This window comes from Triturus cristatus, chromosome 6 (genome assembly GCF_964204655.1).
Source record: "Triturus cristatus chromosome 6, aTriCri1.1, whole genome shotgun sequence".
Classification (NCBI taxonomy): Eukaryota; Metazoa; Chordata; class Amphibia; order Caudata; family Salamandridae; genus Triturus; species Triturus cristatus.
Window position 1 is genome coordinate 329617489 of NC_140589.1, and position 26496 is coordinate 329643984.

A 26496-nucleotide genomic window follows, 5' to 3' on the forward strand; every position below is an offset into this window, starting at 1 on the left:
ATGGAGAAGGAAATAGAAATAAAAAAAAGTTCCAGAAAACGTGAAAAATATATAAATAAATAAATAAAGCGCGTTTGCGGCACATCAATGACATAAATACATAAATAAAGCAAGACGCGGTGACCAGGGTGGTTTTATTCGCGCGCAAACACAGTAGCGCCACTTTACAGGGTTTCGTAGTGAAGCGCTACTTTCGTTTTCTCATCTATCTTTCAACAGCATTGTTTTCCCCGGGTGGGGAAGTGCACCATTCCTGGAGGTACTGCAATACCAGGTTGATGCGTGGAGTGGACAGAGCAAGCTCCTATTCCATCTCCCTGTTCCAAAAATCAATTTAATATATGGTCCCCAGATAGAGGACGTATCAGATATTAAACTGATAAGAACAGATACTACACTTGATCTTAGCCAAAAGGCCGAGAAGCGATAACCAGAATGGTGCCAGAATTCGCACCTCCCGGAGCAATCTCCCTGGCTGACCCGGACCGGGGTCTTCCCTCGCACCGTCGCTTGAGGCCCTTTCGCCTCTTTTTCTGACTCCTAGTGGGAGCTCAGCATGTGCCCATAGAAAGGAGGTCCTGGCCTCGGGCCTTCTCCCGGCTCCCAGAGTCCTCCACGGCTCTCGCCTCGTTAGGCGTCACTTAGCATACCCACGTTGTCCTCTTTCTAGCATTTGCATGCCCCGCCCCTTCCTGTCCTCTGCTTCTAGCCGGCTGGCCGGAAAGCCTGGCAGCCGGGGGATGCTGGGAATCAGGCCAGGATGCCCTGGACAGCTCCCCGACAGGAAGTGGCCGGCGCCTCGCCCTCGCCTACCCGGGACACTGCTCCCCTGTAGCCAAAGGCCTATAGATAAGGCTTGGCCGTTCGTGGCCGTTCGGGGACGGGCGGGGCGGGCAAAGAAGGAAAAGTACTCTGTATTTTCCTTCATTGCTCAGAGAAGCCAAGGGCAGTGTCCACTTCTCTGCCTCCCTCCCTCCCTCCCTCCCTCCCTCCCTCCCTCCCTCTCTCTCTCCCTCCGTCCCTCTCTTTCCTCATCTCTTTCCGTCTCTACCTCGATCCTACTGACTTGCTGTAAAAGTTCCTCAATTCGTTCCCCAGTGAAATGGATCCAAAAACGAAGGAAACTCCGATGCTGGAAAAGCAGTCTCCTTCTGACATTTTTCTCTTCCAAAGTGCAGCGTCTGGATGGAGAAGGAAATAGAAATAAAAAAAAGTTCCAGAAAACGTGAAAAATATATAAATAAATAAATAAAGCGCGTTTGCGGCACATCAATGACATAAATACATAAATAAAGCAAGACGCGGTGACCAGGGTGGTTTTATTCGCGCGCAAACACAGTAGCGCCACTTTACAGGGTTTCGTAGTGAAGCGCTACTTTCGTTTTCTCATCTATCTTTCAACAGCATTGTTTTCCCCGGGTGGGGAAGTGCACCATTCCTGGAGGTACTGCAATACCAGGTTGATGCGTGGAGTGGACAGAGCAAGCTCCTATTCCATCTCCCTGTTCCAAAAATCAATTTAATATATGGTCCCCAGATAGAGGACGTATCAAGATATTAAACTGATAAGAACAGATACTACACTTGATCTTAGCCAAAAGGCCGAGAAGCGATAACCAGAATGGTGCCAGAATTCGCACCTCCCGGAGCAATCTCCCTGGCTGACCCGGACCGGGGTCTTCCCTCGCACCGTCGCTTGAGGCCCTTTCGCCTCTTTTTCTGACTCCTAGTGGGAGCTCAGCATGTGCCCATAGAAAGGAGGTCCTGGCCTCGGGCCTTCTCCCGGCTCCCAGAGTCCTCCACGGCTCTCGCCTCGTTAGGCGTCACTTAGCATACCCACGTTGTCCTCTTTCTAGCATTTGCATGCCCCGCCCCTTCCTGTCCTCTGCTTCTAGCCGGCTGGCCGGAAAGCCTGGCAGCCGGGGGATGCTGGGAATCAGGCCAGGATGCCCTGGACAGCTCCCCGACAGGAAGTGGCCGGCGCCTCGCCCTCGCCTACCCGGGACACTGCTCCCCTGTAGCCAAAGGCCTATAGATAAGGCTTGGCCGTTCGTGGCCGTTCGGGGACGGGCGGGGCGGGCAAAGAAGGAAAAGGACTCTGTATTTTCCTTCATTGCTCAGAGAAGCCAAGGGCAGTGTCCACTTCTCTGCCTCCCTCCCTCCCTCCCTCCCTCCCTCCCTCTCTCTCTCTCTCTCTCTCTCTCCCTCCCTCCCTCTCTTTCCTCATCTCTTTCCGTCTCTACCTCGATCCTACTGACTTGCTGTAAAACTTCCTCAATTCGTTCCCCAGTGAAATGGATCCAAAAACGAAGGAAACTCCGATGCTGGAAAAGCAGTCTCCTTCTGACATTTTTCTCTTCCAAAGTGCAGCGTCTGGATGGAGAAGGAAATAGAAATAAAAAAAAGTTCCAGAAAACGTGAAAAATATATAAATAAATAAATAAAGCGCGTTTGCGGCACATCAATGACATAAATACATAAATAAAGCAAGACGCGGTGACCAGGGTGGTTTTATTCGCGCGCAAACACAGTAGCGCCACTTTACAGGGTTTCGTAGTGAAGCGCTACTTTCGTTTTCTCATCTATCTTTCAACAGCATTGTTTTCCCCGGGTGGGGAAGTGCACCATTCCTGGAGGTACTGCAATACCAGGTTGATGCGTGGAGTGGACAGAGCAAGCTCCTATTCCATCTCCCTGTTCCAAAAATCAATTTAATATATGGTCCCCAGATAGAGGACGTATCAGATATTAAACTGATAAGAACAGATACTACACTTGATCTTAGCCAAAAGGCCGAGAAGCGATAACCAGAATGGTGCCAGAATTCGCACCTCCCGGAGCAATCTCCCTGGCTGACCCGGACCGGGGTCTTCCCTCGCACCGTCGCTTGAGGCCCTTTCGCCTCTTTTTCTGACTCCTAGTGGGAGCTCAGCATGTGCCCATAGAAAGGAGGTCCTGGCCTCGGGCCTTCTCCCGGCTCCCAGAGTCCTCCACGGCTCTCGCCTCGTTAGGCGTCACTTAGCATACCCACGTTGTCCTCTTTCTAGCATTTGCATGCCCCGCCCCTTCCTGTCCTCTGCTTCTAGCCGGCTGGCCGGAAAGCCTGGCAGCCGGGGGATGCTGGGAATCAGGCCAGGATGCCCTGGACAGCTCCCCGACAGGAAGTGGCCGGCGCCTCGCCCTCGCCTACCCGGGACACTGCTCCCCTGTAGCCAAAGGCCTATAGATAAGGCTTGGCCGTTCGTGGCCGTTCGGGGACGGGCGGGGCGGGCAAAGAAGGAAAAGGACTCTGTATTTTCCTTCATTGCTCAGAGAAGCCAAGGGCAGTGTCCACTTCTCTGCCTCCCTCCCTCCCTCCCTCCCTCCCTCCCTCCCTCTCTCTCTCCCTCCCTCCCTCTCTTTCCTCATCTCTTTCCGTCTCTACCTCGATCCTACTGACTTGCTGTAAAAGTTCCTCAATTCGTTCCCCAGTGAAATGGATCCAAAAACGAAGGAAACTCCGATGCTGGAAAAGCAGTCTCCTTCTGACATTTTTCTCTTCCAAAGTGCAGCGTCTGGATGGAGAAGGAAATAGAAATAAAAAAAAGTTCCAGAAAACGTGAAAAATATATAAATAAATAAATAAAGCGCGTTTGCGGCACATCAATGACATAAATACATAAATAAAGCAAGACGCGGTGACCAGGGTGGTTTTATTCGCGCGCAAACACAGTAGCGCCACTTTACAGGGTTTCGTAGTGAAGCGCTACTTTCGTTTTCTCATCTATCTTTCAACAGCATTGTTTTCCCCGGGTGGGGAAGTGCACCATTCCTGGAGGTACTGCAATACCAGGTTGATGCGTGGAGTGGACAGAGCAAGCTCCTATTCCATCTCCCTGTTCCAAAAATCAATTTAATATATGGTCCCCAGATAGAGGACGTATCAGATATTAAACTGATAAGAACAGATACTACACTTGATCTTAGCCAAAAGGCCGAGAAGCGATAACCAGAATGGTGCCAGAATTCGCACCTCCCGGAGCAATCTCCCTGGCTGACCCGGACCGGGGTCTTCCCTCGCACCGTCGCTTGAGGCCCTTTCGCCTCTTTTTCTGACTCCTAGTGGGAGCTCAGCATGTGCCCATAGAAAGGAGGTCCTGGCCTCGGGCCTTCTCCCGGCTCCCAGAGTCCTCCACGGCTCTCGCCTCGTTAGGCGTCACTTAGCATACCCACGTTGTCCTCTTTCTAGCATTTGCATGCCCCGCCCCTTCCTGTCCTCTGCTTCTAGCCGGCTGGCCGGAAAGCCTGGCAGCCGGGGGATGCTGGGAATCAGGCCAGGATGCCCTGGACAGCTCCCCGACAGGAAGTGGCCGGCGCCTCGCCCTCGCCTACCCGGGACACTGCTCCCCTGTAGCCAAAGGCCTATAGATAAGGCTTGGCCGTTCGTGGCCGTTCGGGGACGGGCGGGGCGGGCAAAGAAGGAAAAGGACTCTGTATTTTCCTTCATTGCTCAGAGAAGCCAAGGGCAGTGTCCACTTCTCTGCCTCCCTCCCTCCCTCCCTCCCTCCCTCCCTCCCTCTCTCTCTCCCTCCGTCCCTCTCTTTCCTCATCTCTTTCCGTCTCTACCTCGATCCTACTGACTTGCTGTAAAAGTTCCTCAATTCGTTCCCCAGTGAAATGGATCCAAAAACGAAGGAAACTCCGATGCTGGAAAAGCAGTCTCCTTCTGACATTTTTCTCTTCCAAAGTGCAGCGTCTGGATGGAGAAGGAAATAGAAATAAAAAAAAGTTCCAGAAAACGTGAAAAATATATAAATAAATAAATAAAGCGCGTTTGCGGCACATCAATGACATAAATACATAAATAAAGCAAGACGCGGTGACCAGGGTGGTTTTATTCGCGCGCAAACACAGTAGCGCCACTTTACAGGGTTTCGTAGTGAAGCGCTACTTTCGTTTTCTCATCTATCTTTCAACAGCATTGTTTTCCCCGGGTGGGGAAGTGCACCATTCCTGGAGGTACTGCAATACCAGGTTGATGCGTGGAGTGGACAGAGCAAGCTCCTATTCCATCTCCCTGTTCCAAAAATCAATTTAATATATGGTCCCCAGATAGAGGACGTATCAAGATATTAAACTGATAAGAACAGATACTACACTTGATCTTAGCCAAAAGGCCGAGAAGCGATAACCAGAATGGTGCCAGAATTCGCACCTCCCGGAGCAATCTCCCTGGCTGACCCGGACCGGGGTCTTCCCTCGCACCGTCGCTTGAGGCCCTTTCGCCTCTTTTTCTGACTCCTAGTGGGAGCTCAGCATGTGCCCATAGAAAGGAGGTCCTGGCCTCGGGCCTTCTCCCGGCTCCCAGAGTCCTCCACGGCTCTCGCCTCGTTAGGCGTCACTTAGCATACCCACGTTGTCCTCTTTCTAGCATTTGCATGCCCCGCCCCTTCCTGTCCTCTGCTTCTAGCCGGCTGGCCGGAAAGCCTGGCAGCCGGGGGATGCTGGGAATCAGGCCAGGATGCCCTGGACAGCTCCCCGACAGGAAGTGGCCGGCGCCTCGCCCTCGCCTACCCGGGACACTGCTCCCCTGTAGCCAAAGGCCTATAGATAAGGCTTGGCCGTTCGTGGCCGTTCGGGGACGGGCGGGGCGGGCAAAGAAGGAAAAGGACTCTGTATTTTCCTTCATTGCTCAGAGAAGCCAAGGGCAGTGTCCACTTCTCTGCCTCCCTCCCTCCCTCCCTCCCTCCCTCCCTCTCTCTCTCTCTCTCTCTCTCTCCCTCCCTCCCTCTCTTTCCTCATCTCTTTCCGTCTCTACCTCGATCCTACTGACTTGCTGTAAAACTTCCTCAATTCGTTCCCCAGTGAAATGGATCCAAAAACGAAGGAAACTCCGATGCTGGAAAAGCAGTCTCCTTCTGACATTTTTCTCTTCCAAAGTGCAGCGTCTGGATGGAGAAGGAAATAGAAATAAAAAAAAGTTCCAGAAAACGTGAAAAATATATAAATAAATAAATAAAGCGCGTTTGCGGCACATCAATGACATAAATACATAAATAAAGCAAGACGCGGTGACCAGGGTGGTTTTATTCGCGCGCAAACACAGTAGCGCCACTTTACAGGGTTTCGTAGTGAAGCGCTACTTTCGTTTTCTCATCTATCTTTCAACAGCATTGTTTTCCCCGGGTGGGGAAGTGCACCATTCCTGGAGGTACTGCAATACCAGGTTGATGCGTGGAGTGGACAGAGCAAGCTCCTATTCCATCTCCCTGTTCCAAAAATCAATTTAATATATGGTCCCCAGATAGAGGACGTATCAGATATTAAACTGATAAGAACAGATACTACACTTGATCTTAGCCAAAAGGCCGAGAAGCGATAACCAGAATGGTGCCAGAATTCGCACCTCCCGGAGCAATCTCCCTGGCTGACCCGGACCGGGGTCTTCCCTCGCACCGTCGCTTGAGGCCCTTTCGCCTCTTTTTCTGACTCCTAGTGGGAGCTCAGCATGTGCCCATAGAAAGGAGGTCCTGGCCTCGGGCCTTCTCCCGGCTCCCAGAGTCCTCCACGGCTCTCGCCTCGTTAGGCGTCACTTAGCATACCCACGTTGTCCTCTTTCTAGCATTTGCATGCCCCGCCCCTTCCTGTCCTCTGCTTCTAGCCGGCTGGCCGGAAAGCCTGGCAGCCGGGGGATGCTGGGAATCAGGCCAGGATGCCCTGGACAGCTCCCCGACAGGAAGTGGCCGGCGCCTCGCCCTCGCCTACCCGGGACACTGCTCCCCTGTAGCCAAAGGCCTATAGATAAGGCTTGGCCGTTCGTGGCCGTTCGGGGACGGGCGGGGCGGGCAAAGAAGGAAAAGGACTCTGTATTTTCCTTCATTGCTCAGAGAAGCCAAGGGCAGTGTCCACTTCTCTGCCTCCCTCCCTCCCTCCCTCCCTCCCTCCCTCCCTCTCTCTCTCCCTCCCTCCCTCTCTTTCCTCATCTCTTTCCGTCTCTACCTCGATCCTACTGACTTGCTGTAAAAGTTCCTCAATTCGTTCCCCAGTGAAATGGATCCAAAAACGAAGGAAACTCCGATGCTGGAAAAGCAGTCTCCTTCTGACATTTTTCTCTTCCAAAGTGCAGCGTCTGGATGGAGAAGGAAATAGAAATAAAAAAAAGTTCCAGAAAACGTGAAAAATATATAAATAAATAAATAAAGCGCGTTTGCGGCACATCAATGACATAAATACATAAATAAAGCAAGACGCGGTGACCAGGGTGGTTTTATTCGCGCGCAAACACAGTAGCGCCACTTTACAGGGTTTCGTAGTGAAGCGCTACTTTCGTTTTCTCATCTATCTTTCAACAGCATTGTTTTCCCCGGGTGGGGAAGTGCACCATTCCTGGAGGTACTGCAATACCAGGTTGATGCGTGGAGTGGACAGAGCAAGCTCCTATTCCATCTCCCTGTTCCAAAAATCAATTTAATATATGGTCCCCAGATAGAGGACGTATCAGATATTAAACTGATAAGAACAGATACTACACTTGATCTTAGCCAAAAGGCCGAGAAGCGATAACCAGAATGGTGCCAGAATTCGCACCTCCCGGAGCAATCTCCCTGGCTGACCCGGACCGGGGTCTTCCCTCGCACCGTCGCTTGAGGCCCTTTCGCCTCTTTTTCTGACTCCTAGTGGGAGCTCAGCATGTGCCCATAGAAAGGAGGTCCTGGCCTCGGGCCTTCTCCCGGCTCCCAGAGTCCTCCACGGCTCTCGCCTCGTTAGGCGTCACTTAGCATACCCACGTTGTCCTCTTTCTAGCATTTGCATGCCCCGCCCCTTCCTGTCCTCTGCTTCTAGCCGGCTGGCCGGAAAGCCTGGCAGCCGGGGGATGCTGGGAATCAGGCCAGGATGCCCTGGACAGCTCCCCGACAGGAAGTGGCCGGCGCCTCGCCCTCGCCTACCCGGGACACTGCTCCCCTGTAGCCAAAGGCCTATAGATAAGGCTTGGCCGTTCGTGGCCGTTCGGGGACGGGCGGGGCGGGCAAAGAAGGAAAAGGACTCTGTATTTTCCTTCATTGCTCAGAGAAGCCAAGGGCAGTGTCCACTTCTCTGCCTCCCTCCCTCCCTCCCTCCCTCCCTCCCTCCCTCCCTCTCTCTCTCCCTCCGTCCCTCTCTTTCCTCATCTCTTTCCGTCTCTACCTCGATCCTACTGACTTGCTGTAAAAGTTCCTCAATTCGTTCCCCAGTGAAATGGATCCAAAAACGAAGGAAACTCCGATGCTGGAAAAGCAGTCTCCTTCTGACATTTTTCTCTTCCAAAGTGCAGCGTCTGGATGGAGAAGGAAATAGAAATAAAAAAAAGTTCCAGAAAACGTGAAAAATATATAAATAAATAAATAAAGCGCGTTTGCGGCACATCAATGACATAAATACATAAATAAAGCAAGACGCGGTGACCAGGGTGGTTTTATTCGCGCGCAAACACAGTAGCGCCACTTTACAGGGTTTCGTAGTGAAGCGCTACTTTCGTTTTCTCATCTATCTTTCAACAGCATTGTTTTCCCCGGGTGGGGAAGTGCACCATTCCTGGAGGTACTGCAATACCAGGTTGATGCGTGGAGTGGACAGAGCAAGCTCCTATTCCATCTCCCTGTTCCAAAAATCAATTTAATATATGGTCCCCAGATAGAGGACGTATCAAGATATTAAACTGATAAGAACAGATACTACACTTGATCTTAGCCAAAAGGCCGAGAAGCGATAACCAGAATGGTGCCAGAATTCGCACCTCCCGGAGCAATCTCCCTGGCTGACCCGGACCGGGGTCTTCCCTCGCACCGTCGCTTGAGGCCCTTTCGCCTCTTTTTCTGACTCCTAGTGGGAGCTCAGCATGTGCCCATAGAAAGGAGGTCCTGGCCTCGGGCCTTCTCCCGGCTCCCAGAGTCCTCCACGGCTCTCGCCTCGTTAGGCGTCACTTAGCATACCCACGTTGTCCTCTTTCTAGCATTTGCATGCCCCGCCCCTTCCTGTCCTCTGCTTCTAGCCGGCTGGCCGGAAAGCCTGGCAGCCGGGGGATGCTGGGAATCAGGCCAGGATGCCCTGGACAGCTCCCCGACAGGAAGTGGCCGGCGCCTCGCCCTCGCCTACCCGGGACACTGCTCCCCTGTAGCCAAAGGCCTATAGATAAGGCTTGGCCGTTCGTGGCCGTTCGGGGACGGGCGGGGCGGGCAAAGAAGGAAAAGGACTCTGTATTTTCCTTCATTGCTCAGAGAAGCCAAGGGCAGTGTCCACTTCTCTGCCTCCCTCCCTCCCTCCCTCCCTCCCTCCCTCTCTCTCTCTCTCTCTCTCTCTCCCTCCCTCCCTCTCTTTCCTCATCTCTTTCCGTCTCTACCTCGATCCTACTGACTTGCTGTAAAACTTCCTCAATTCGTTCCCCAGTGAAATGGATCCAAAAACGAAGGAAACTCCGATGCTGGAAAAGCAGTCTCCTTCTGACATTTTTCTCTTCCAAAGTGCAGCGTCTGGATGGAGAAGGAAATAGAAATAAAAAAAAGTTCCAGAAAACGTGAAAAATATATAAATAAATAAATAAAGCGCGTTTGCGGCACATCAATGACATAAATACATAAATAAAGCAAGACGCGGTGACCAGGGTGGTTTTATTCGCGCGCAAACACAGTAGCGCCACTTTACAGGGTTTCGTAGTGAAGCGCTACTTTCGTTTTCTCATCTATCTTTCAACAGCATTGTTTTCCCCGGGTGGGGAAGTGCACCATTCCTGGAGGTACTGCAATACCAGGTTGATGCGTGGAGTGGACAGAGCAAGCTCCTATTCCATCTCCCTGTTCCAAAAATCAATTTAATATATGGTCCCCAGATAGAGGACGTATCAGATATTAAACTGATAAGAACAGATACTACACTTGATCTTAGCCAAAAGGCCGAGAAGCGATAACCAGAATGGTGCCAGAATTCGCACCTCCCGGAGCAATCTCCCTGGCTGACCCGGACCGGGGTCTTCCCTCGCACCGTCGCTTGAGGCCCTTTCGCCTCTTTTTCTGACTCCTAGTGGGAGCTCAGCATGTGCCCATAGAAAGGAGGTCCTGGCCTCGGGCCTTCTCCCGGCTCCCAGAGTCCTCCACGGCTCTCGCCTCGTTAGGCGTCACTTAGCATACCCACGTTGTCCTCTTTCTAGCATTTGCATGCCCCGCCCCTTCCTGTCCTCTGCTTCTAGCCGGCTGGCCGGAAAGCCTGGCAGCCGGGGGATGCTGGGAATCAGGCCAGGATGCCCTGGACAGCTCCCCGACAGGAAGTGGCCGGCGCCTCGCCCTCGCCTACCCGGGACACTGCTCCCCTGTAGCCAAAGGCCTATAGATAAGGCTTGGCCGTTCGTGGCCGTTCGGGGACGGGCGGGGCGGGCAAAGAAGGAAAAGGACTCTGTATTTTCCTTCATTGCTCAGAGAAGCCAAGGGCAGTGTCCACTTCTCTGCCTCCCTCCCTCCCTCCCTCCCTCCCTCCCTCCCTCTCTCTCTCCCTCCCTCCCTCTCTTTCCTCATCTCTTTCCGTCTCTACCTCGATCCTACTGACTTGCTGTAAAAGTTCCTCAATTCGTTCCCCAGTGAAATGGATCCAAAAACGAAGGAAACTCCGATGCTGGAAAAGCAGTCTCCTTCTGACATTTTTCTCTTCCAAAGTGCAGCGTCTGGATGGAGAAGGAAATAGAAATAAAAAAAAGTTCCAGAAAACGTGAAAAATATATAAATAAATAAATAAAGCGCGTTTGCGGCACATCAATGACATAAATACATAAATAAAGCAAGACGCGGTGACCAGGGTGGTTTTATTCGCGCGCAAACACAGTAGCGCCACTTTACAGGGTTTCGTAGTGAAGCGCTACTTTCGTTTTCTCATCTATCTTTCAACAGCATTGTTTTCCCCGGGTGGGGAAGTGCACCATTCCTGGAGGTACTGCAATACCAGGTTGATGCGTGGAGTGGACAGAGCAAGCTCCTATTCCATCTCCCTGTTCCAAAAATCAATTTAATATATGGTCCCCAGATAGAGGACGTATCAGATATTAAACTGATAAGAACAGATACTACACTTGATCTTAGCCAAAAGGCCGAGAAGCGATAACCAGAATGGTGCCAGAATTCGCACCTCCCGGAGCAATCTCCCTGGCTGACCCGGACCGGGGTCTTCCCTCGCACCGTCGCTTGAGGCCCTTTCGCCTCTTTTTCTGACTCCTAGTGGGAGCTCAGCATGTGCCCATAGAAAGGAGGTCCTGGCCTCGGGCCTTCTCCCGGCTCCCAGAGTCCTCCACGGCTCTCGCCTCGTTAGGCGTCACTTAGCATACCCACGTTGTCCTCTTTCTAGCATTTGCATGCCCCGCCCCTTCCTGTCCTCTGCTTCTAGCCGGCTGGCCGGAAAGCCTGGCAGCCGGGGGATGCTGGGAATCAGGCCAGGATGCCCTGGACAGCTCCCCGACAGGAAGTGGCCGGCGCCTCGCCCTCGCCTACCCGGGACACTGCTCCCCTGTAGCCAAAGGCCTATAGATAAGGCTTGGCCGTTCGTGGCCGTTCGGGGACGGGCGGGGCGGGCAAAGAAGGAAAAGGACTCTGTATTTTCCTTCATTGCTCAGAGAAGCCAAGGGCAGTGTCCACTTCTCTCCCTCCCTCCCTCCCTCCCTCCCTCCCTCCCTCCCTCTCTCTCTCCCTCCCTCCCTCTCTTTCCTCATCTCTTTCCGTCTCTACCTCGATCCTACTGACTTGCTGTAAAAGTTCCTCAATTCGTTCCCCAGTGAAATGGATCCAAAAACGAAGGAAACTCCGATGCTGGAAAAGCAGTCTCCTTCTGACATTTTTCTCTTCCAAAGTGCAGCGTCTGGATGGAGAAGGAAATAGAAATAAAAAAAAGTTCCAGAAAACGTGAAAAATATATAAATAAATAAATAAAGCGCGTTTGCGGCACATCAATGACATAAATACATAAATAAAGCAAGACGCGGTGACCAGGGTGGTTTTATTCGCGCGCAAACACAGTAGCGCCACTTTACAGGGTTTCGTAGTGAAGCGCTACTTTCGTTTTCTCATCTATCTTTCAACAGCATTGTTTTCCCCGGGTGGGGAAGTGCACCATTCCTGGAGGTACTGCAATACCAGGTTGATGCGTGGAGTGGACAGAGCAAGCTCCTATTCCATCTCCCTGTTCCAAAAATCAATTTAATATATGGTCCCCAGATAGAGGACGTATCAGATATTAAACTGATAAGAACAGATACTACACTTGATCTTAGCCAAAAGGCCGAGAAGCGATAACCAGAATGGTGCCAGAATTCGCACCTCCCGGAGCAATCTCCCTGGCTGACCCGGACCGGGGTCTTCCCTCGCACCGTCGCTTGAGGCCCTTTCGCCTCTTTTTCTGACTCCTAGTGGGAGCTCAGCATGTGCCCATAGAAAGGAGGTCCTGGCCTCGGGCCTTCTCCCGGCTCCCAGAGTCCTCCACGGCTCTCGCCTCGTTAGGCGTCACTTAGCATACCCACGTTGTCCTCTTTCTAGCATTTGCATGCCCCGCCCCTTCCTGTCCTCTGCTTCTAGCCGGCTGGCCGGAAAGCCTGGCAGCCGGGGGATGCTGGGAATCAGGCCAGGATGCCCTGGACAGCTCCCCGACAGGAAGTGGCCGGCGCCTCGCCCTCGCCTACCCGGGACACTGCTCCCCTGTAGCCAAAGGCCTATAGATAAGGCTTGGCCGTTCGTGGCCGTTCGGGGACGGGCGGGGCGGGCAAAGAAGGAAAAGGACTCTGTATTTTCCTTCATTGCTCAGAGAAGCCAAGGGCAGTGTCCACTTCTCTGCCTCCCTCCCTCCCTCCCTCCCTCCCTCCCTCCCTCTCTCTCTCCCTCCCTCCCTCTCTTTCCTCATCTCTTTCCGTCTCTACCTCGATCCTACTGACTTGCTGTAAAAGTTCCTCAATTCGTTCCCCAGTGAAATGGATCCAAAAACGAAGGAAACTCCGATGCTGGAAAAGCAGTCTCCTTCTGACATTTTTCTCTTCCAAAGTGCAGCGTCTGGATGGAGAAGGAAATAGAAATAAAAAAAAGTTCCAGAAAACGTGAAAAATATATAAATAAATAAATAAAGCGCGTTTGCGGCACATCAATGACATAAATACATAAATAAAGCAAGACGCGGTGACCAGGGTGGTTTTATTCGCGCGCAAACACAGTAGCGCCACTTTACAGGGTTTCGTAGTGAAGCGCTACTTTCGTTTTCTCATCTATCTTTCAACAGCATTGTTTTCCCCGGGTGGGGAAGTGCACCATTCCTGGAGGTACTGCAATACCAGGTTGATGCGTGGAGTGGACAGAGCAAGCTCCTATTCCATCTCCCTGTTCCAAAAATCAATTTAATATATGGTCCCCAGATAGAGGACGTATCAGATATTAAACTGATAAGAACAGATACTACACTTGATCTTAGCCAAAAGGCCGAGAAGCGATAACCAGAATGGTGCCAGAATTCGCACCTCCCGGAGCAATCTCCCTGGCTGACCCGGACCGGGGTCTTCCCTCGCACCGTCGCTTGAGGCCCTTTCGCCTCTTTTTCTGACTCCTAGTGGGAGCTCAGCATGTGCCCATAGAAAGGAGGTCCTGGCCTCGGGCCTTCTCCCGGCTCCCAGAGTCCTCCACGGCTCTCGCCTCGTTAGGCGTCACTTAGCATACCCACGTTGTCCTCTTTCTAGCATTTGCATGCCCCGCCCCTTCCTGTCCTCTGCTTCTAGCCGGCTGGCCGGAAAGCCTGGCAGCCGGGGGATGCTGGGAATCAGGCCAGGATGCCCTGGACAGCTCCCCGACAGGAAGTGGCCGGCGCCTCGCCCTCGCCTACCCGGGACACTGCTCCCCTGTAGCCAAAGGCCTATAGATAAGGCTTGGCCGTTCGTGGCCGTTCGGGGACGGGCGGGGCGGGCAAAGAAGGAAAAGGACTCTGTATTTTCCTTCATTGCTCAGAGAAGCCAAGGGCAGTGTCCACTTCTCTGCCTCCCTCCCTCCCTCCCTCCCTCCCTCCCTCTCTCTCTCTCTCTCTCTCTCTCCCTCCCTCCCTCTCTTTCCTCATCTCTTTCCGTCTCTACCTCGATCCTACTGACTTGCTGTAAAACTTCCTCAATTCGTTCCCCAGTGAAATGGATCCAAAAACGAAGGAAACTCCGATGCTGGAAAAGCAGTCTCCTTCTGACATTTTTCTCTTCCAAAGTGCAGCGTCTGGATGGAGAAGGAAATAGAAATAAAAAAAAGTTCCAGAAAACGTGAAAAATATATAAATAAATAAATAAAGCGCGTTTGCGGCACATCAATGACATAAATACATAAATAAAGCAAGACGCGGTGACCAGGGTGGTTTTATTCGCGCGCAAACACAGTAGCGCCACTTTACAGGGTTTCGTAGTGAAGCGCTACTTTCGTTTTCTCATCTATCTTTCAACAGCATTGTTTTCCCCGGGTGGGGAAGTGCACCATTCCTGGAGGTACTGCAATACCAGGTTGATGCGTGGAGTGGACAGAGCAAGCTCCTATTCCATCTCCCTGTTCCAAAAATCAATTTAATATATGGTCCCCAGATAGAGGACGTATCAGATATTAAACTGATAAGAACAGATACTACACTTGATCTTAGCCAAAAGGCCGAGAAGCGATAACCAGAATGGTGCCAGAATTCGCACCTCCCGGAGCAATCTCCCTGGCTGACCCGGACCGGGGTCTTCCCTCGCACCGTCGCTTGAGGCCCTTTCGCCTCTTTTTCTGACTCCTAGTGGGAGCTCAGCATGTGCCCATAGAAAGGAGGTCCTGGCCTCGGGCCTTCTCCCGGCTCCCAGAGTCCTCCACGGCTCTCGCCTCGTTAGGCGTCACTTAGCATACCCACGTTGTCCTCTTTCTAGCATTTGCATGCCCCGCCCCTTCCTGTCCTCTGCTTCTAGCCGGCTGGCCGGAAAGCCTGGCAGCCGGGGGATGCTGGGAATCAGGCCAGGATGCCCTGGACAGCTCCCCGACAGGAAGTGGCCGGCGCCTCGCCCTCGCCTACCCGGGACACTGCTCCCCTGTAGCCAAAGGCCTATAGATAAGGCTTGGCCGTTCGTGGCCGTTCGGGGACGGGCGGGGCGGGCAAAGAAGGAAAAGGACTCTGTATTTTCCTTCATTGCTCAGAGAAGCCAAGGGCAGTGTCCACTTCTCTGCCTCCCTCCCTCCCTCCCTCCCTCCCTCCCTCCCTCTCTCTCTCCCTCCCTCCCTCTCTTTCCTCATCTCTTTCCGTCTCTACCTCGATCCTACTGACTTGCTGTAAAAGTTCCTCAATTCGTTCCCCAGTGAAATGGATCCAAAAACGAAGGAAACTCCGATGCTGGAAAAGCAGTCTCCTTCTGACATTTTTCTCTTCCAAAGTGCAGCGTCTGGATGGAGAAGGAAATAGAAATAAAAAAAAGTTCCAGAAAACGTGAAAAATATATAAATAAATAAATAAAGCGCGTTTGCGGCACATCAATGACATAAATACATAAATAAAGCAAGACGCGGTGACCAGGGTGGTTTTATTCGCGCGCAAACACAGTAGCGCCACTTTACAGGGTTTCGTAGTGAAGCGCTACTTTCGTTTTCTCATCTATCTTTCAACAGCATTGTTTTCCCCGGGTGGGGAAGTGCACCATTCCTGGAGGTACTGCAATACCAGGTTGATGCGTGGAGTGGACAGAGCAAGCTCCTATTCCATCTCCCTGTTCCAAAAATCAATTTAATATATGGTCCCCAGATAGAGGACGTATCAGATATTAAACTGATAAGAACAGATACTACACTTGATCTTAGCCAAAAGGCCGAGAAGCGATAACCAGAATGGTGCCAGAATTCGCACCTCCCGGAGCAATCTCCCTGGCTGACCCGGACCGGGGTCTTCCCTCGCACCGTCGCTTGAGGCCCTTTCGCCTCTTTTTCTGACTCCTAGTGGGAGCTCAGCATGTGCCCATAGAAAGGAGGTCCTGGCCTCGGGCCTTCTCCCGGCTCCCAGAGTCCTCCACGGCTCTCGCCTCGTTAGGCGTCACTTAGCATACCCACGTTGTCCTCTTTCTAGCATTTGCATGCCCCGCCCCTTCCTGTCCTCTGCTTCTAGCCGGCTGGCCGGAAAGCCTGGCAGCCGGGGGATGCTGGGAATCAGGCCAGGATGCCCTGGACAGCTCCCCGACAGGAAGTGGCCGGCGCCTCGCCCTCGCCTACCCGGGACACTGCTCCCCTGTAGCCAAAGGCCTATAGATAAGGCTTGGCCGTTCGTGGCCGTTCGGGGACGGGCGGGGCGGGCAAAGAAGGAAAAGTACTCTGTATTTTCCTTCATTGCTCAGAGAAGCCAAGGGCAGTGTCCACTTCTCTGCCTCCCTCCCTCCCTCCCTCCCTCCCTCCCTCCCTCCCTCTCTCTCTCCCTCCGTCCCTCTCTTTCCTCATCTCTTTCCGTCTCTACCTCGATCCTACTGACTTGCTGTAAAAGTTCCTCAATTCGTTCCCCAGTGAAATGGATCCAAAAACGAAGGAAACTCCGATGCTGGAAAAGCAGTCTCCTTCTGACATTTTTCTCTTCCAAAGTGCAGCGTCTGGATGGAGAAGGAAATAGAAATAAAAAAAAGTTCCAGAAAACGTGAAAAATATATAAATAAATAAATAAAGCGCGTTTGCGGCACATCAATGACATAAATACATAAATAAAGCAAGACGCGGTGACCAGGGTGGTTTTATTCGCGCGCAAACACAGTAGCGCCACTTTACAGGGTTTCGTAGTGAAGCGCTACTTTCGTTTTCTCATCTATCTTTCAACAGCATTGTTTTCCCCGGGTGGGGAAGTGCACCATTCCTGGAGGTACTGCAATACCAGGTTGATGCGTGGAGTGGACAGAGCAAGCTCCTATTCCATCTCCCTGTTCCAAAAATCAATTTAATATATGGTCCCCAGATAGAGGACGTATCAAGATATTAAACTGATAAGAACAGATACTACACTTGATCTTAGCCAAAAGGCCGAGAAGCGATAACCAGAATGGTGCCAGAATTCGCACCTCCCGGAGCAATCTCCCTGGCTGACCCGGACCGGGGTCTTCCCTCGCACCGTCGCTTGAGGCCCTTTCGCCTCTTTTTCTGACTCCTAGTGGGAGCTCAGCATGTGCCCATAGAAAGGAGGTCCTGGCCTCGGGCCTTCTCCCGGCTCCCAGAGTCCTCCACGGCTCTCGCCTCGTTAGGCGTCACTTAGCATACCCACGTTGTCCTCTTTCTAGCATTTGCATGCCCCGCCCCTTCCTGTCCTCTGCTTCTAGCCGGCTGGCCGGAAAGCCTGGCAGCCGGGGGATGCTGGGAATCAGGCCAGGATGCCCTGGACAGCTCCCCGACAGGAAGTGGCCGGCGCCTCGCCCTCGCCTACCCGGGACACTGCTCCCCTGTAGCCAAAGGCCTATAGATAAGGCTTGGCCGTTCGTGGCCGTTCGGGGACGGGCGGGGCGGGCAAAGAAGGAAAAGGACTCTGTATTTTCCTTCATTGCTCAGAGAAGCCAAGGGCAGTGTCCACTTCTCTGCCTCCCTCCCTCCCTCCCTCCCTCCCTCCCTCCCTCTCTCTCTCCCTCCCTCCCTCTCTTTCCTCATCTCTTTCCGTCTCTACCTCGATCCTACTGACTTGCTGTAAAAGTTCCTCAATTCGTTCCCCAGTGAAATGGATCCAAAAACGAAGGAAACTCCGATGCTGGAAAAGCAGTCTCCTTCTGACATTTTTCTCTTCCAAAGTGCAGCGTCTGGATGGAGAAGGAAATAGAAATAAAAAAAAGTTCCAGAAAACGTGAAAAATATATAAATAAATAAATAAAGCGCGTTTGCGGCACATCAATGACATAAATACATAAATAAAGCAAGACGCGGTGACCAGGGTGGTTTTATTCGCGCGCAAACACAGTAGCGCCACTTTACAGGGTTTCGTAGTGAAGCGCTACTTTCGTTTTCTCATCTATCTTTCAACAGCATTGTTTTCCCCGGGTGGGGAAGTGCACCATTCCTGGAGGTACTGCAATACCAGGTTGATGCGTGGAGTGGACAGAGCAAGCTCCTATTCCATCTCCCTGTTCCAAAAATCAATTTAATATATGGTCCCCAGATAGAGGACGTATCAGATATTAAACTGATAAGAACAGATACTACACTTGATCTTAGCCAAAAGGCCGAGAAGCGATAACCAGAATGGTGCCAGAATTCGCACCTCCCGGAGCAATCTCCCTGGCTGACCCGGACCGGGGTCTTCCCTCGCACCGTCGCTTGAGGCCCTTTCGCCTCTTTTTCTGACTCCTAGTGGGAGCTCAGCATGTGCCCATAGAAAGGAGGTCCTGGCCTCGGGCCTTCTCCCGGCTCCCAGAGTCCTCCACGGCTCTCGCCTCGTTAGGCGTCACTTAGCATACCCACGTTGTCCTCTTTCTAGCATTTGCATGCCCCGCCCCTTCCTGTCCTCTGCTTCTAGCCGGCTGGCCGGAAAGCCTGGCAGCCGGGGGATGCTGGGAATCAGGCCAGGATGCCCTGGACAGCTCCCCGACAGGAAGTGGCCGGCGCCTCGCCCTCGCCTACCCGGGACACTGCTCCCCTGTAGCCAAAGGCCTATAGATAAGGCTTGGCCGTTCGTGGCCGTTCGGGGACGGGCGGGGCGGGCAAAGAAGGAAAAGGACTCTGTATTTTCCTTCATTGCTCAGAGAAGCCAAGGGCAGTGTCCACTTCTCTGCCTCCCTCCCTCCCTCCCTCCCTCCCTCCCTCCCTCTCTCTCTCCCTCCCTCCCTCTCTTTCCTCATCTCTTTCCGTCTCTACCTCGATCCTACTGACTTGCTGTAAAAGTTCCTCAATTCGTTCCCCAGTGAAATGGATCCAAAAACGAAGGAAACTCCGATGCTGGAAAAGCAGTCTCCTTCTGACATTTTTCTCTTCCAAAGTGCAGCGTCTGGATGGAGAAGGAAATAGAAATAAAAAAAAGTTCCAGAAAACGTGAAAAATATATAAATAAATAAATAAAGCGCGTTTGCGGCACATCAATGACATAAATACATAAATAAAGCAAGACGCGGTGACCAGGGTGGTTTTATTCGCGCGCAAACACAGTAGCGCCACTTTACAGGGTTTCGTAGTGAAGCGCTACTTTCGTTTTCTCATCTATCTTTCAACAGCATTGTTTTCCCCGGGTGGGGAAGTGCACCATTCCTGGAGGTACTGCAATACCAGGTTGATGCGTGGAGTGGACAGAGCAAGCTCCTATTCCATCTCCCTGTTCCAAAAATCAATTTAATATATGGTCCCCAGATAGAGGACGTATCAGATATTAAACTGATAAGAACAGATACTACACTTGATCTTAGCCAAAAGGCCGAGAAGCGATAACCAGAATGGTGCCAGAATTCGCACCTCCCGGAGCAATCTCCCTGGCTGACCCGGACCGGGGTCTTCCCTCGCACCGTCGCTTGAGGCCCTTTCGCCTCTTTTTCTGACTCCTAGTGGGAGCTCAGCATGTGCCCATAGAAAGGAGGTCCTGGCCTCGGGCCTTCTCCCGGCTCCCAGAGTCCTCCACGGCTCTCGCCTCGTTAGGCGTCACTTAGCATACCCACGTTGTCCTCTTTCTAGCATTTGCATGCCCCGCCCCTTCCTGTCCTCTGCTTCTAGCCGGCTGGCCGGAAAGCCTGGCAGCCGGGGGATGCTGGGAATCAGGCCAGGATGCCCTGGACAGCTCCCCGACAGGAAGTGGCCGGCGCCTCGCCCTCGCCTACCCGGGACACTGCTCCCCTGTAGCCAAAGGCCTATAGATAAGGCTTGGCCGTTCGTGGCCGTTCGGGGACGGGCGGGGCGGGCAAAGAAGGAAAAGTACTCTGTATTTTCCTTCATTGCTCAGAGAAGCCAAGGGCAGTGTCCACTTCTCTGCCTCCCTCCCTCCCTCCCTCCCTCCCTCCCTCCCTCCCTCTCTCTCTCCCTCCGTCCCTCTCTTTCCTCATCTCTTTCCGTCTCTACCTCGATCCTACTGACTTGCTGTAAAAGTTCCTCAATTCGTTCCCCAGTGAAATGGATCCAAAAACGAAGGAAACTCCGATGCTGGAAAAGCAGTCTCCTTCTGACATTTTTCTCTTCCAAAGTGCAGCGTCTGGATGGAGAAGGAAATAGAAATAAAAAAAAGTTCCAGAAAACGTGAAAAATATATAAATAAATAAATAAAGCGCGTTTGCGGCACATCAATGACATAAATACATAAATAAAGCAAGACGCGGTGACCAGGGTGGTTTTATTCGCGCGCAAACACAGTAGCGCCACTTTACAGGGTTTCGTAGTGAAGCGCTACTTTCGTTTTCTCATCTATCTTTCAACAGCATTGTTTTCCCCGGGTGGGGAAGTGCACCATTCCTGGAGGTACTGCAATACCAGGTTGATGCGTGGAGTGGACAGAGCAAGCTCCTATTCCATCTCCCTGTTCCAAAAATCAATTTAATATATGGTCCCCAGATAGAGGACGTATCAGATATTAAACTGATAAGAACAGATACTACACTTGATCTTAGCCAAAAGGCCGAGAAGCGATAACCAGAATGGTGCCAGAATTCGCACCTCCCGGAGCAATCTCCCTGGCTGACCCGGACCGGGGTCTTCCCTCGCACCGTCGCTTGAGGCCCTTTCGCCTCTTTTTCTGACTCCTAGTGGGAGCTCAGCATGTGCCCATAGAAAGGAGGTCCTGGCCTCGGGCCTTCTCCCGGCTCCCAGAGTCCTCCACGGCTCTCGCCTCGTTAGGCGTCACTTAGCATACCCACGTTGTCCTCTTTCTAGCATTTGCATGCCCCGCCCCTTCCTGTCCTCTGCTTCTAGCCGGCTGGCCGGAAAGCCTGGCAGCCGGGGGATGCTGGGAATCAGGCCAGGATGCCCTGGACAGCTCCCCGACAGGAAGTGGCCGGCGCCTCGCCCTCGCCTACCCGGGACACTGCTCCCCTGTAGCCAAAGGCCTATAGATAAGGCTTGGCCGTTCGTGGCCGTTCGGGGACGGGCGGGGCGGGCAAAGAAGGAAAAGTACTCTGTATTTTCCTTCATTGCTCAGAGAAGCCAAGGGCAGTGTCCACTTCTCTGCCTCCCTCCCTCCCTCCCTCCCTCCCTCCCTCCCTCCCTCTCTCTCTCCCTCCGTCCCTCTCTTTCCTCATCTCTTTCCGTCTCTACCTCGATCCTACTGACTTGCTGTAAAAGTTCCTCAATTCGTTCCCCAGTGAAATGGATCCAAAAACGAAGGAAACTCCGATGCTGGAAAAGCAGTCTCCTTCTGACATTTTTCTCTTCCAAAGTGCAGCGTCTGGATGGAGAAGGAAATAGAAATAAAAAAAAGTTCCAGAAAACGTGAAAAATATATAAATAAATAAATAAAGCGCGTTTGCGGCACATCAATGACATAAATACATAAATAAAGCAAGACGCGGTGACCAGGGTGGTTTTATTCGCGCGCAAACACAGTAGCGCCACTTTACAGGGTTTCGTAGTGAAGCGCTACTTTCGTTTTCTCATCTATCTTTCAACAGCATTGTTTTCCCCGGGTGGGGAAGTGCACCATTCCTGGAGGTACTGCAATACCAGGTTGATGCGTGGAGTGGACAGAGCAAGCTCCTATTCCATCTCCCTGTTCCAAAAATCAATTTAATATATGGTCCCCAGATAGAGGACGTATCAAGATATTAAACTGATAAGAACAGATACTACACTTGATCTTAGCCAAAAGGCCGAGAAGCGATAACCAGAATGGTGCCAGAATTCGCACCTCCCGGAGCAATCTCCCTGGCTGACCCGGACCGGGGTCTTCCCTCGCACCGTCGCTTGAGGCCCTTTCGCCTCTTTTTCTGACTCCTAGTGGGAGCTCAGCATGTGCCCATAGAAAGGAGGTCCTGGCCTCGGGCCTTCTCCCGGCTCCCAGAGTCCTCCACGGCTCTCGCCTCGTTAGGCGTCACTTAGCATACCCACGTTGTCCTCTTTCTAGCATTTGCATGCCCCGCCCCTTCCTGTCCTCTGCTTCTAGCCGGCTGGCCGGAAAGCCTGGCAGCCGGGGGATGCTGGGAATCAGGCCAGGATGCCCTGGACAGCTCCCCGACAGGAAGTGGCCGGCGCCTCGCCCTCGCCTACCCGGGACACTGCTCCCCTGTAGCCAAAGGCCTATAGATAAGGCTTGGCCGTTCGTGGCCGTTCGGGGACGGGCGGGGCGGGCAAAGAAGGAAAAGGACTCTGTATTTTCCTTCATTGCTCAGAGAAGCCAAGGGCAGTGTCCACTTCTCTGCCTCCCTCCCTCCCTCCCTCCCTCCCTCCCTCCCTCTCTCTCTCCCTCCCTCCCTCTCTTTCCTCATCTCTTTCCGTCTCTACCTCGATCCTACTGACTTGCTGTAAAAGTTCCTCAATTCGTTCCCCAGTGAAATGGATCCAAAAACGAAGGAAACTCCGATGCTGGAAAAGCAGTCTCCTTCTGACATTTTTCTCTTCCAAAGTGCAGCGTCTGGATGGAGAAGGAAATAGAAATAAAAAAAAGTTCCAGAAAACGTGAAAAATATATAAATAAATAAATAAAGCGCGTTTGCGGCACATCAATGACATAAATACATAAATAAAGCAAGACGCGGTGACCAGGGTGGTTTTATTCGCGCGCAAACACAGTAGCGCCACTTTACAGGGTTTCGTAGTGAAGCGCTACTTTCGTTTTCTCATCTATCTTTCAACAGCATTGTTTTCCCCGGGTGGGGAAGTGCACCATTCCTGGAGGTACTGCAATACCAGGTTGATGCGTGGAGTGGACAGAGCAAGCTCCTATTCCATCTCCCTGTTCCAAAAATCAATTTAATATATGGTCCCCAGATAGAGGACGTATCAGATATTAAACTGATAAGAACAGATACTACACTTGATCTTAGCCAAAAGGCCGAGAAGCGATAACCAGAATGGTGCCAGAATTCGCACCTCCCGGAGCAATCTCCCTGGCTGACCCGGACCGGGGTCTTCCCTCGCACCGTCGCTTGAGGCCCTTTCGCCTCTTTTTCTGACTCCTAGTGGGAGCTCAGCATGTGCCCATAGAAAGGAGGTCCTGGCCTCGGGCCTTCTCCCGGCTCCCAGAGTCCTCCACGGCTCTCGCCTCGTTAGGCGTCACTTAGCATACCCACGTTGTCCTCTTTCTAGCATTTGCATGCCCCGCCCCTTCCTGTCCTCTGCTTCTAGCCGGCTGGCCGGAAAGCCTGGCAGCCGGGGGATGCTGGGAATCAGGCCAGGATGCCCTGGACAGCTCCCCGACAGGAAGTGGCCGGCGCCTCGCCCTCGCCTACCCGGGACACTGCTCCCCTGTAGCCAAAGGCCTATAGATAAGGCTTGGCCGTTCGTGGCCGTTCGGGGACGGGCGGGGCGGGCAAAGAAGGAAAAGGACTCTGTATTTTCCTTCATTGCTCAGAGAAGCCAAGGGCAGTGTCCACTTCTCTGCCTCCCTCCCTCCCTCCCTCCCTCCCTCCCTCCCTCTCTCTCTCCCTCCCTCCCTCTCTTTCCTCATCTCTTTCCGTCTCTACCTCGATCCTACTGACTTGCTGTAAAAGTTCCTCAATTCGTTCCCCAGTGAAATGGATCCAAAAACGAAGGAAACTCCGATGCTGGAAAAGCAGTCTCCTTCTGACATTTTTCTCTTCCAAAGTGCAGCGTCTGGATGGAGAAGGAAATAGAAATAAAAAAAAGTTCCAGAAAACGTGAAAAATATATAAATAAATAAATAAAGCGCGTTTGCGGCACATCAATGACATAAATACATAAATAAAGCAAGACGCGGTGACCAGGGTGGTTTTATTCGCGCGCAAACACAGTAGCGCCACTTTACAGGGTTTCGTAGTGAAGCGCTACTTTCGTTTTCTCATCTATCTTTCAACAGCATTGTTTTCCCCGGGTGGGGAAGTGCACCATTCCTGGAGGTACTGCAATACCAGGTTGATGCGTGGAGTGGACAGAGCAAGCTCCTATTCCATCTCCCTGTTCCAAAAATCAATTTAATATATGGTCCCCAGATAGAGGACGTATCAGATATTAAACTGATAAGAACAGATACTACACTTGATCTTAGCCAAAAGGCCGAGAAGCGATAACCAGAATGGTGCCAGAATTCGCACCTCCCGGAGCAATCTCCCTGGCTGACCCGGACCGGGGTCTTCCCTCGCACCGTCGCTTGAGGCCCTTTCGCCTCTTTTTCTGACTCCTAGTGGGAGCTCAGCATGTGCCCATAGAAAGGAGGTCCTGGCCTCGGGCCTTCTCCCGGCTCCCAGAGTCCTCCACGGCTCTCGCCTCGTTAGGCGTCACTTAGCATACCCACGTTGTCCTCTTTCTAGCATTTGCATGCCCCGCCCCTTCCTGTCCTCTGCTTCTAGCCGGCTGGCCGGAAAGCCTGGCAGCCGGGGGATGCTGGGAATCAGGCCAGGATGCCCTGGACAGCTCCCCGACAGGAAGTGGCCGGCGCCTCGCCCTCGCCTACCCGGGACACTGCTCCCCTGTAGCCAAAGGCCTATAGATAAGGCTTGGCCGTTCGTGGCCGTTCGGGGACGGGCGGGGCGGGCAAAGAAGGAAAAGTACTCTGTATTTTCCTTCATTGCTCAGAGAAGCCAAGGGCAGTGTCCACTTCTCTGCCTCCCTCCCTCCCTCCCTCCCTCCCTCCCTCCCTCCCTCTCTCTCTCCCTCCGTCCCTCTCTTTCCTCATCTCTTTCCGTCTCTACCTCGATCCTACTGACTTGCTGTAAAAGTTCCTCAATTCGTTCCCCAGTGAAATGGATCCAAAAACGAAGGAAACTCCGATGCTGGAAAAGCAGTCTCCTTCTGACATTTTTCTCTTCCAAAGTGCAGCGTCTGGATGGAGAAGGAAATAGAAATAAAAAAAAGTTCCAGAAAACGTGAAAAATATATAAATAAATAAATAAAGCGCGTTTGCGGCACATCAATGACATAAATACATAAATAAAGCAAGACGCGGTGACCAGGGTGGTTTTATTCGCGCGCAAACACAGTAGCGCCACTTTACAGGGTTTCGTAGTGAAGCGCTACTTTCGTTTTCTCATCTATCTTTCAACAGCATTGTTTTCCCCGGGTGGGGAAGTGCACCATTCCTGGAGGTACTGCAATACCAGGTTGATGCGTGGAGTGGACAGAGCAAGCTCCTATTCCATCTCCCTGTTCCAAAAATCAATTTAATATATGGTCCCCAGATAGAGGACGTATCAAGATATTAAACTGATAAGAACAGATACTACACTTGATCTTAGCCAAAAGGCCGAGAAGCGATAACCAGAATGGTGCCAGAATTCGCACCTCCCGGAGCAATCTCCCTGGCTGACCCGGACCGGGGTCTTCCCTCGCACCGTCGCTTGAGGCCCTTTCGCCTCTTTTTCTGACTCCTAGTGGGAGCTCAGCATGTGCCCATAGAAAGGAGGTCCTGGCCTCGGGCCTTCTCCCGGCTCCCAGAGTCCTCCACGGCTCTCGCCTCGTTAGGCGTCACTTAGCATACCCACGTTGTCCTCTTTCTAGCATTTGCATGCCCCGCCCCTTCCTGTCCTCTGCTTCTAGCCGGCTGGCCGGAAAGCCTGGCAGCCGGGGGATGCTGGGAATCAGGCCAGGATGCCCTGGACAGCTCCCCGACAGGAAGTGGCCGGCGCCTCGCCCTCGCCTACCCGGGACACTGCTCCCCTGTAGCCAAAGGCCTATAGATAAGGCTTGGCCGTTCGTGGCCGTTCGGGGACGGGCGGGGCGGGCAAAGAAGGAAAAGGACTCTGTATTTTCCTTCATTGCTCAGAGAAGCCAAGGGCAGTGTCCACTTCTCTGCCTCCCTCCCTCCCTCCCTCCCTCCCTCCCTCCCTCTCTCTCTCCCTCCCTCCCTCTCTTTCCTCATCTCTTTCCGTCTCTACCTCGATCCTACTGACTTGCTGTAAAAGTTCCTCAATTCGTTCCCCAGTGAAATGGATCCAAAAACGAAGGAAACTCCGATGCTGGAAAAGCAGTCTCCTTCTGACATTTTTCTCTTCCAAAGTGCAGCGTCTGGATGGAGAAGGAAATAGAAATAAAAAAAAGTTCCAGAAAACGTGAAAAATATATAAATAAATAAATAAAGCGCGTTTGCGGCACATCAATGACATAAATACATAAATAAAGCAAGACGCGGTGACCAGGGTGGTTTTATTCGCGCGCAAACACAGTAGCGCCACTTTACAGGGTTTCGTAGTGAAGCGCTACTTTCGTTTTCTCATCTATCTTTCAACAGCATTGTTTTCCCCGGGTGGGGAAGTGCACCATTCCTGGAGGTACTGCAATACCAGGTTGATGCGTGGAGTGGACAGAGCAAGCTCCTATTCCATCTCCCTGTTCCAAAAATCAATTTAATATATGGTCCCCAGATAGAGGACGTATCAGATATTAAACTGATAAGAACAGATACTACACTTGATCTTAGCCAAAAGGCCGAGAAGCGATAACCAGAATGGTGCCA

General features: G+C 52.3%; 23 non-coding genes across 23 annotated transcripts; all 23 read right to left on the minus strand.

Annotated features, from left to right (window-relative positions):
- Positions 1-237: 237 nt before the first annotated feature.
- LOC146817082 (U2 spliceosomal RNA) lies at positions 238-428 on the minus strand. The gene has a single exon (XR_014964748.1). It is a non-coding gene; the product is annotated as a U2 spliceosomal RNA (small nuclear RNA).
- A 994-nt stretch (positions 429-1422) lies between these two features.
- LOC146817083 (U2 spliceosomal RNA) lies at positions 1423-1614 on the minus strand. Its single transcript, XR_014964907.1, has one exon. It is a non-coding gene; the product is annotated as a U2 spliceosomal RNA (small nuclear RNA).
- Positions 1615-2614: 1000 nt separating this feature from the next.
- On the minus strand, positions 2615-2805 carry LOC146817084 (U2 spliceosomal RNA). Its single transcript, XR_014964749.1, has one exon. It is a non-coding gene; the product is annotated as a U2 spliceosomal RNA (small nuclear RNA).
- A 990-nt stretch (positions 2806-3795) lies between these two features.
- Positions 3796-3986, minus strand: LOC146817085 (U2 spliceosomal RNA). Its single transcript, XR_014964750.1, has one exon. It is a non-coding gene; the product is annotated as a U2 spliceosomal RNA (small nuclear RNA).
- Positions 3987-4976: 990 nt separating this feature from the next.
- Positions 4977-5168, minus strand: LOC146817086 (U2 spliceosomal RNA). Its single transcript, XR_014964908.1, has one exon. It is a non-coding gene; the product is annotated as a U2 spliceosomal RNA (small nuclear RNA).
- Positions 5169-6168: 1000 nt separating this feature from the next.
- On the minus strand, positions 6169-6359 carry LOC146817087 (U2 spliceosomal RNA). Its single transcript, XR_014964752.1, has one exon. It is a non-coding gene; the product is annotated as a U2 spliceosomal RNA (small nuclear RNA).
- A 990-nt stretch (positions 6360-7349) lies between these two features.
- LOC146817088 (U2 spliceosomal RNA) lies at positions 7350-7540 on the minus strand. Its single transcript, XR_014964753.1, has one exon. It is a non-coding gene; the product is annotated as a U2 spliceosomal RNA (small nuclear RNA).
- Positions 7541-8534: 994 nt separating this feature from the next.
- LOC146817089 (U2 spliceosomal RNA) lies at positions 8535-8726 on the minus strand. The gene has a single exon (XR_014964909.1). It is a non-coding gene; the product is annotated as a U2 spliceosomal RNA (small nuclear RNA).
- A 1000-nt stretch (positions 8727-9726) lies between these two features.
- Positions 9727-9917, minus strand: LOC146817090 (U2 spliceosomal RNA). The gene has a single exon (XR_014964754.1). It is a non-coding gene; the product is annotated as a U2 spliceosomal RNA (small nuclear RNA).
- A 990-nt stretch (positions 9918-10907) lies between these two features.
- LOC146817091 (U2 spliceosomal RNA) lies at positions 10908-11098 on the minus strand. Its single transcript, XR_014964755.1, has one exon. It is a non-coding gene; the product is annotated as a U2 spliceosomal RNA (small nuclear RNA).
- A 990-nt stretch (positions 11099-12088) lies between these two features.
- On the minus strand, positions 12089-12279 carry LOC146817092 (U2 spliceosomal RNA). Its single transcript, XR_014964756.1, has one exon. It is a non-coding gene; the product is annotated as a U2 spliceosomal RNA (small nuclear RNA).
- Positions 12280-13269: 990 nt separating this feature from the next.
- Positions 13270-13460, minus strand: LOC146817093 (U2 spliceosomal RNA). Its single transcript, XR_014964758.1, has one exon. It is a non-coding gene; the product is annotated as a U2 spliceosomal RNA (small nuclear RNA).
- Positions 13461-14460: 1000 nt separating this feature from the next.
- Positions 14461-14651, minus strand: LOC146817094 (U2 spliceosomal RNA). Its single transcript, XR_014964759.1, has one exon. It is a non-coding gene; the product is annotated as a U2 spliceosomal RNA (small nuclear RNA).
- A 990-nt stretch (positions 14652-15641) lies between these two features.
- Positions 15642-15832, minus strand: LOC146817095 (U2 spliceosomal RNA). Its single transcript, XR_014964760.1, has one exon. It is a non-coding gene; the product is annotated as a U2 spliceosomal RNA (small nuclear RNA).
- A 994-nt stretch (positions 15833-16826) lies between these two features.
- On the minus strand, positions 16827-17018 carry LOC146817096 (U2 spliceosomal RNA). Its single transcript, XR_014964910.1, has one exon. It is a non-coding gene; the product is annotated as a U2 spliceosomal RNA (small nuclear RNA).
- Positions 17019-18008: 990 nt separating this feature from the next.
- LOC146817097 (U2 spliceosomal RNA) lies at positions 18009-18199 on the minus strand. The gene has a single exon (XR_014964761.1). It is a non-coding gene; the product is annotated as a U2 spliceosomal RNA (small nuclear RNA).
- Positions 18200-19189: 990 nt separating this feature from the next.
- On the minus strand, positions 19190-19380 carry LOC146817098 (U2 spliceosomal RNA). Its single transcript, XR_014964762.1, has one exon. It is a non-coding gene; the product is annotated as a U2 spliceosomal RNA (small nuclear RNA).
- Positions 19381-20374: 994 nt separating this feature from the next.
- LOC146817099 (U2 spliceosomal RNA) lies at positions 20375-20565 on the minus strand. The gene has a single exon (XR_014964763.1). It is a non-coding gene; the product is annotated as a U2 spliceosomal RNA (small nuclear RNA).
- A 994-nt stretch (positions 20566-21559) lies between these two features.
- LOC146817100 (U2 spliceosomal RNA) lies at positions 21560-21751 on the minus strand. Its single transcript, XR_014964911.1, has one exon. It is a non-coding gene; the product is annotated as a U2 spliceosomal RNA (small nuclear RNA).
- Positions 21752-22741: 990 nt separating this feature from the next.
- On the minus strand, positions 22742-22932 carry LOC146817101 (U2 spliceosomal RNA). Its single transcript, XR_014964764.1, has one exon. It is a non-coding gene; the product is annotated as a U2 spliceosomal RNA (small nuclear RNA).
- A 990-nt stretch (positions 22933-23922) lies between these two features.
- On the minus strand, positions 23923-24113 carry LOC146817102 (U2 spliceosomal RNA). Its single transcript, XR_014964765.1, has one exon. It is a non-coding gene; the product is annotated as a U2 spliceosomal RNA (small nuclear RNA).
- A 994-nt stretch (positions 24114-25107) lies between these two features.
- LOC146817103 (U2 spliceosomal RNA) lies at positions 25108-25299 on the minus strand. The gene has a single exon (XR_014964913.1). It is a non-coding gene; the product is annotated as a U2 spliceosomal RNA (small nuclear RNA).
- Positions 25300-26289: 990 nt separating this feature from the next.
- Positions 26290-26480, minus strand: LOC146817104 (U2 spliceosomal RNA). Its single transcript, XR_014964766.1, has one exon. It is a non-coding gene; the product is annotated as a U2 spliceosomal RNA (small nuclear RNA).
- Between the last annotated feature and the right edge of the window lie 16 nt (positions 26481-26496).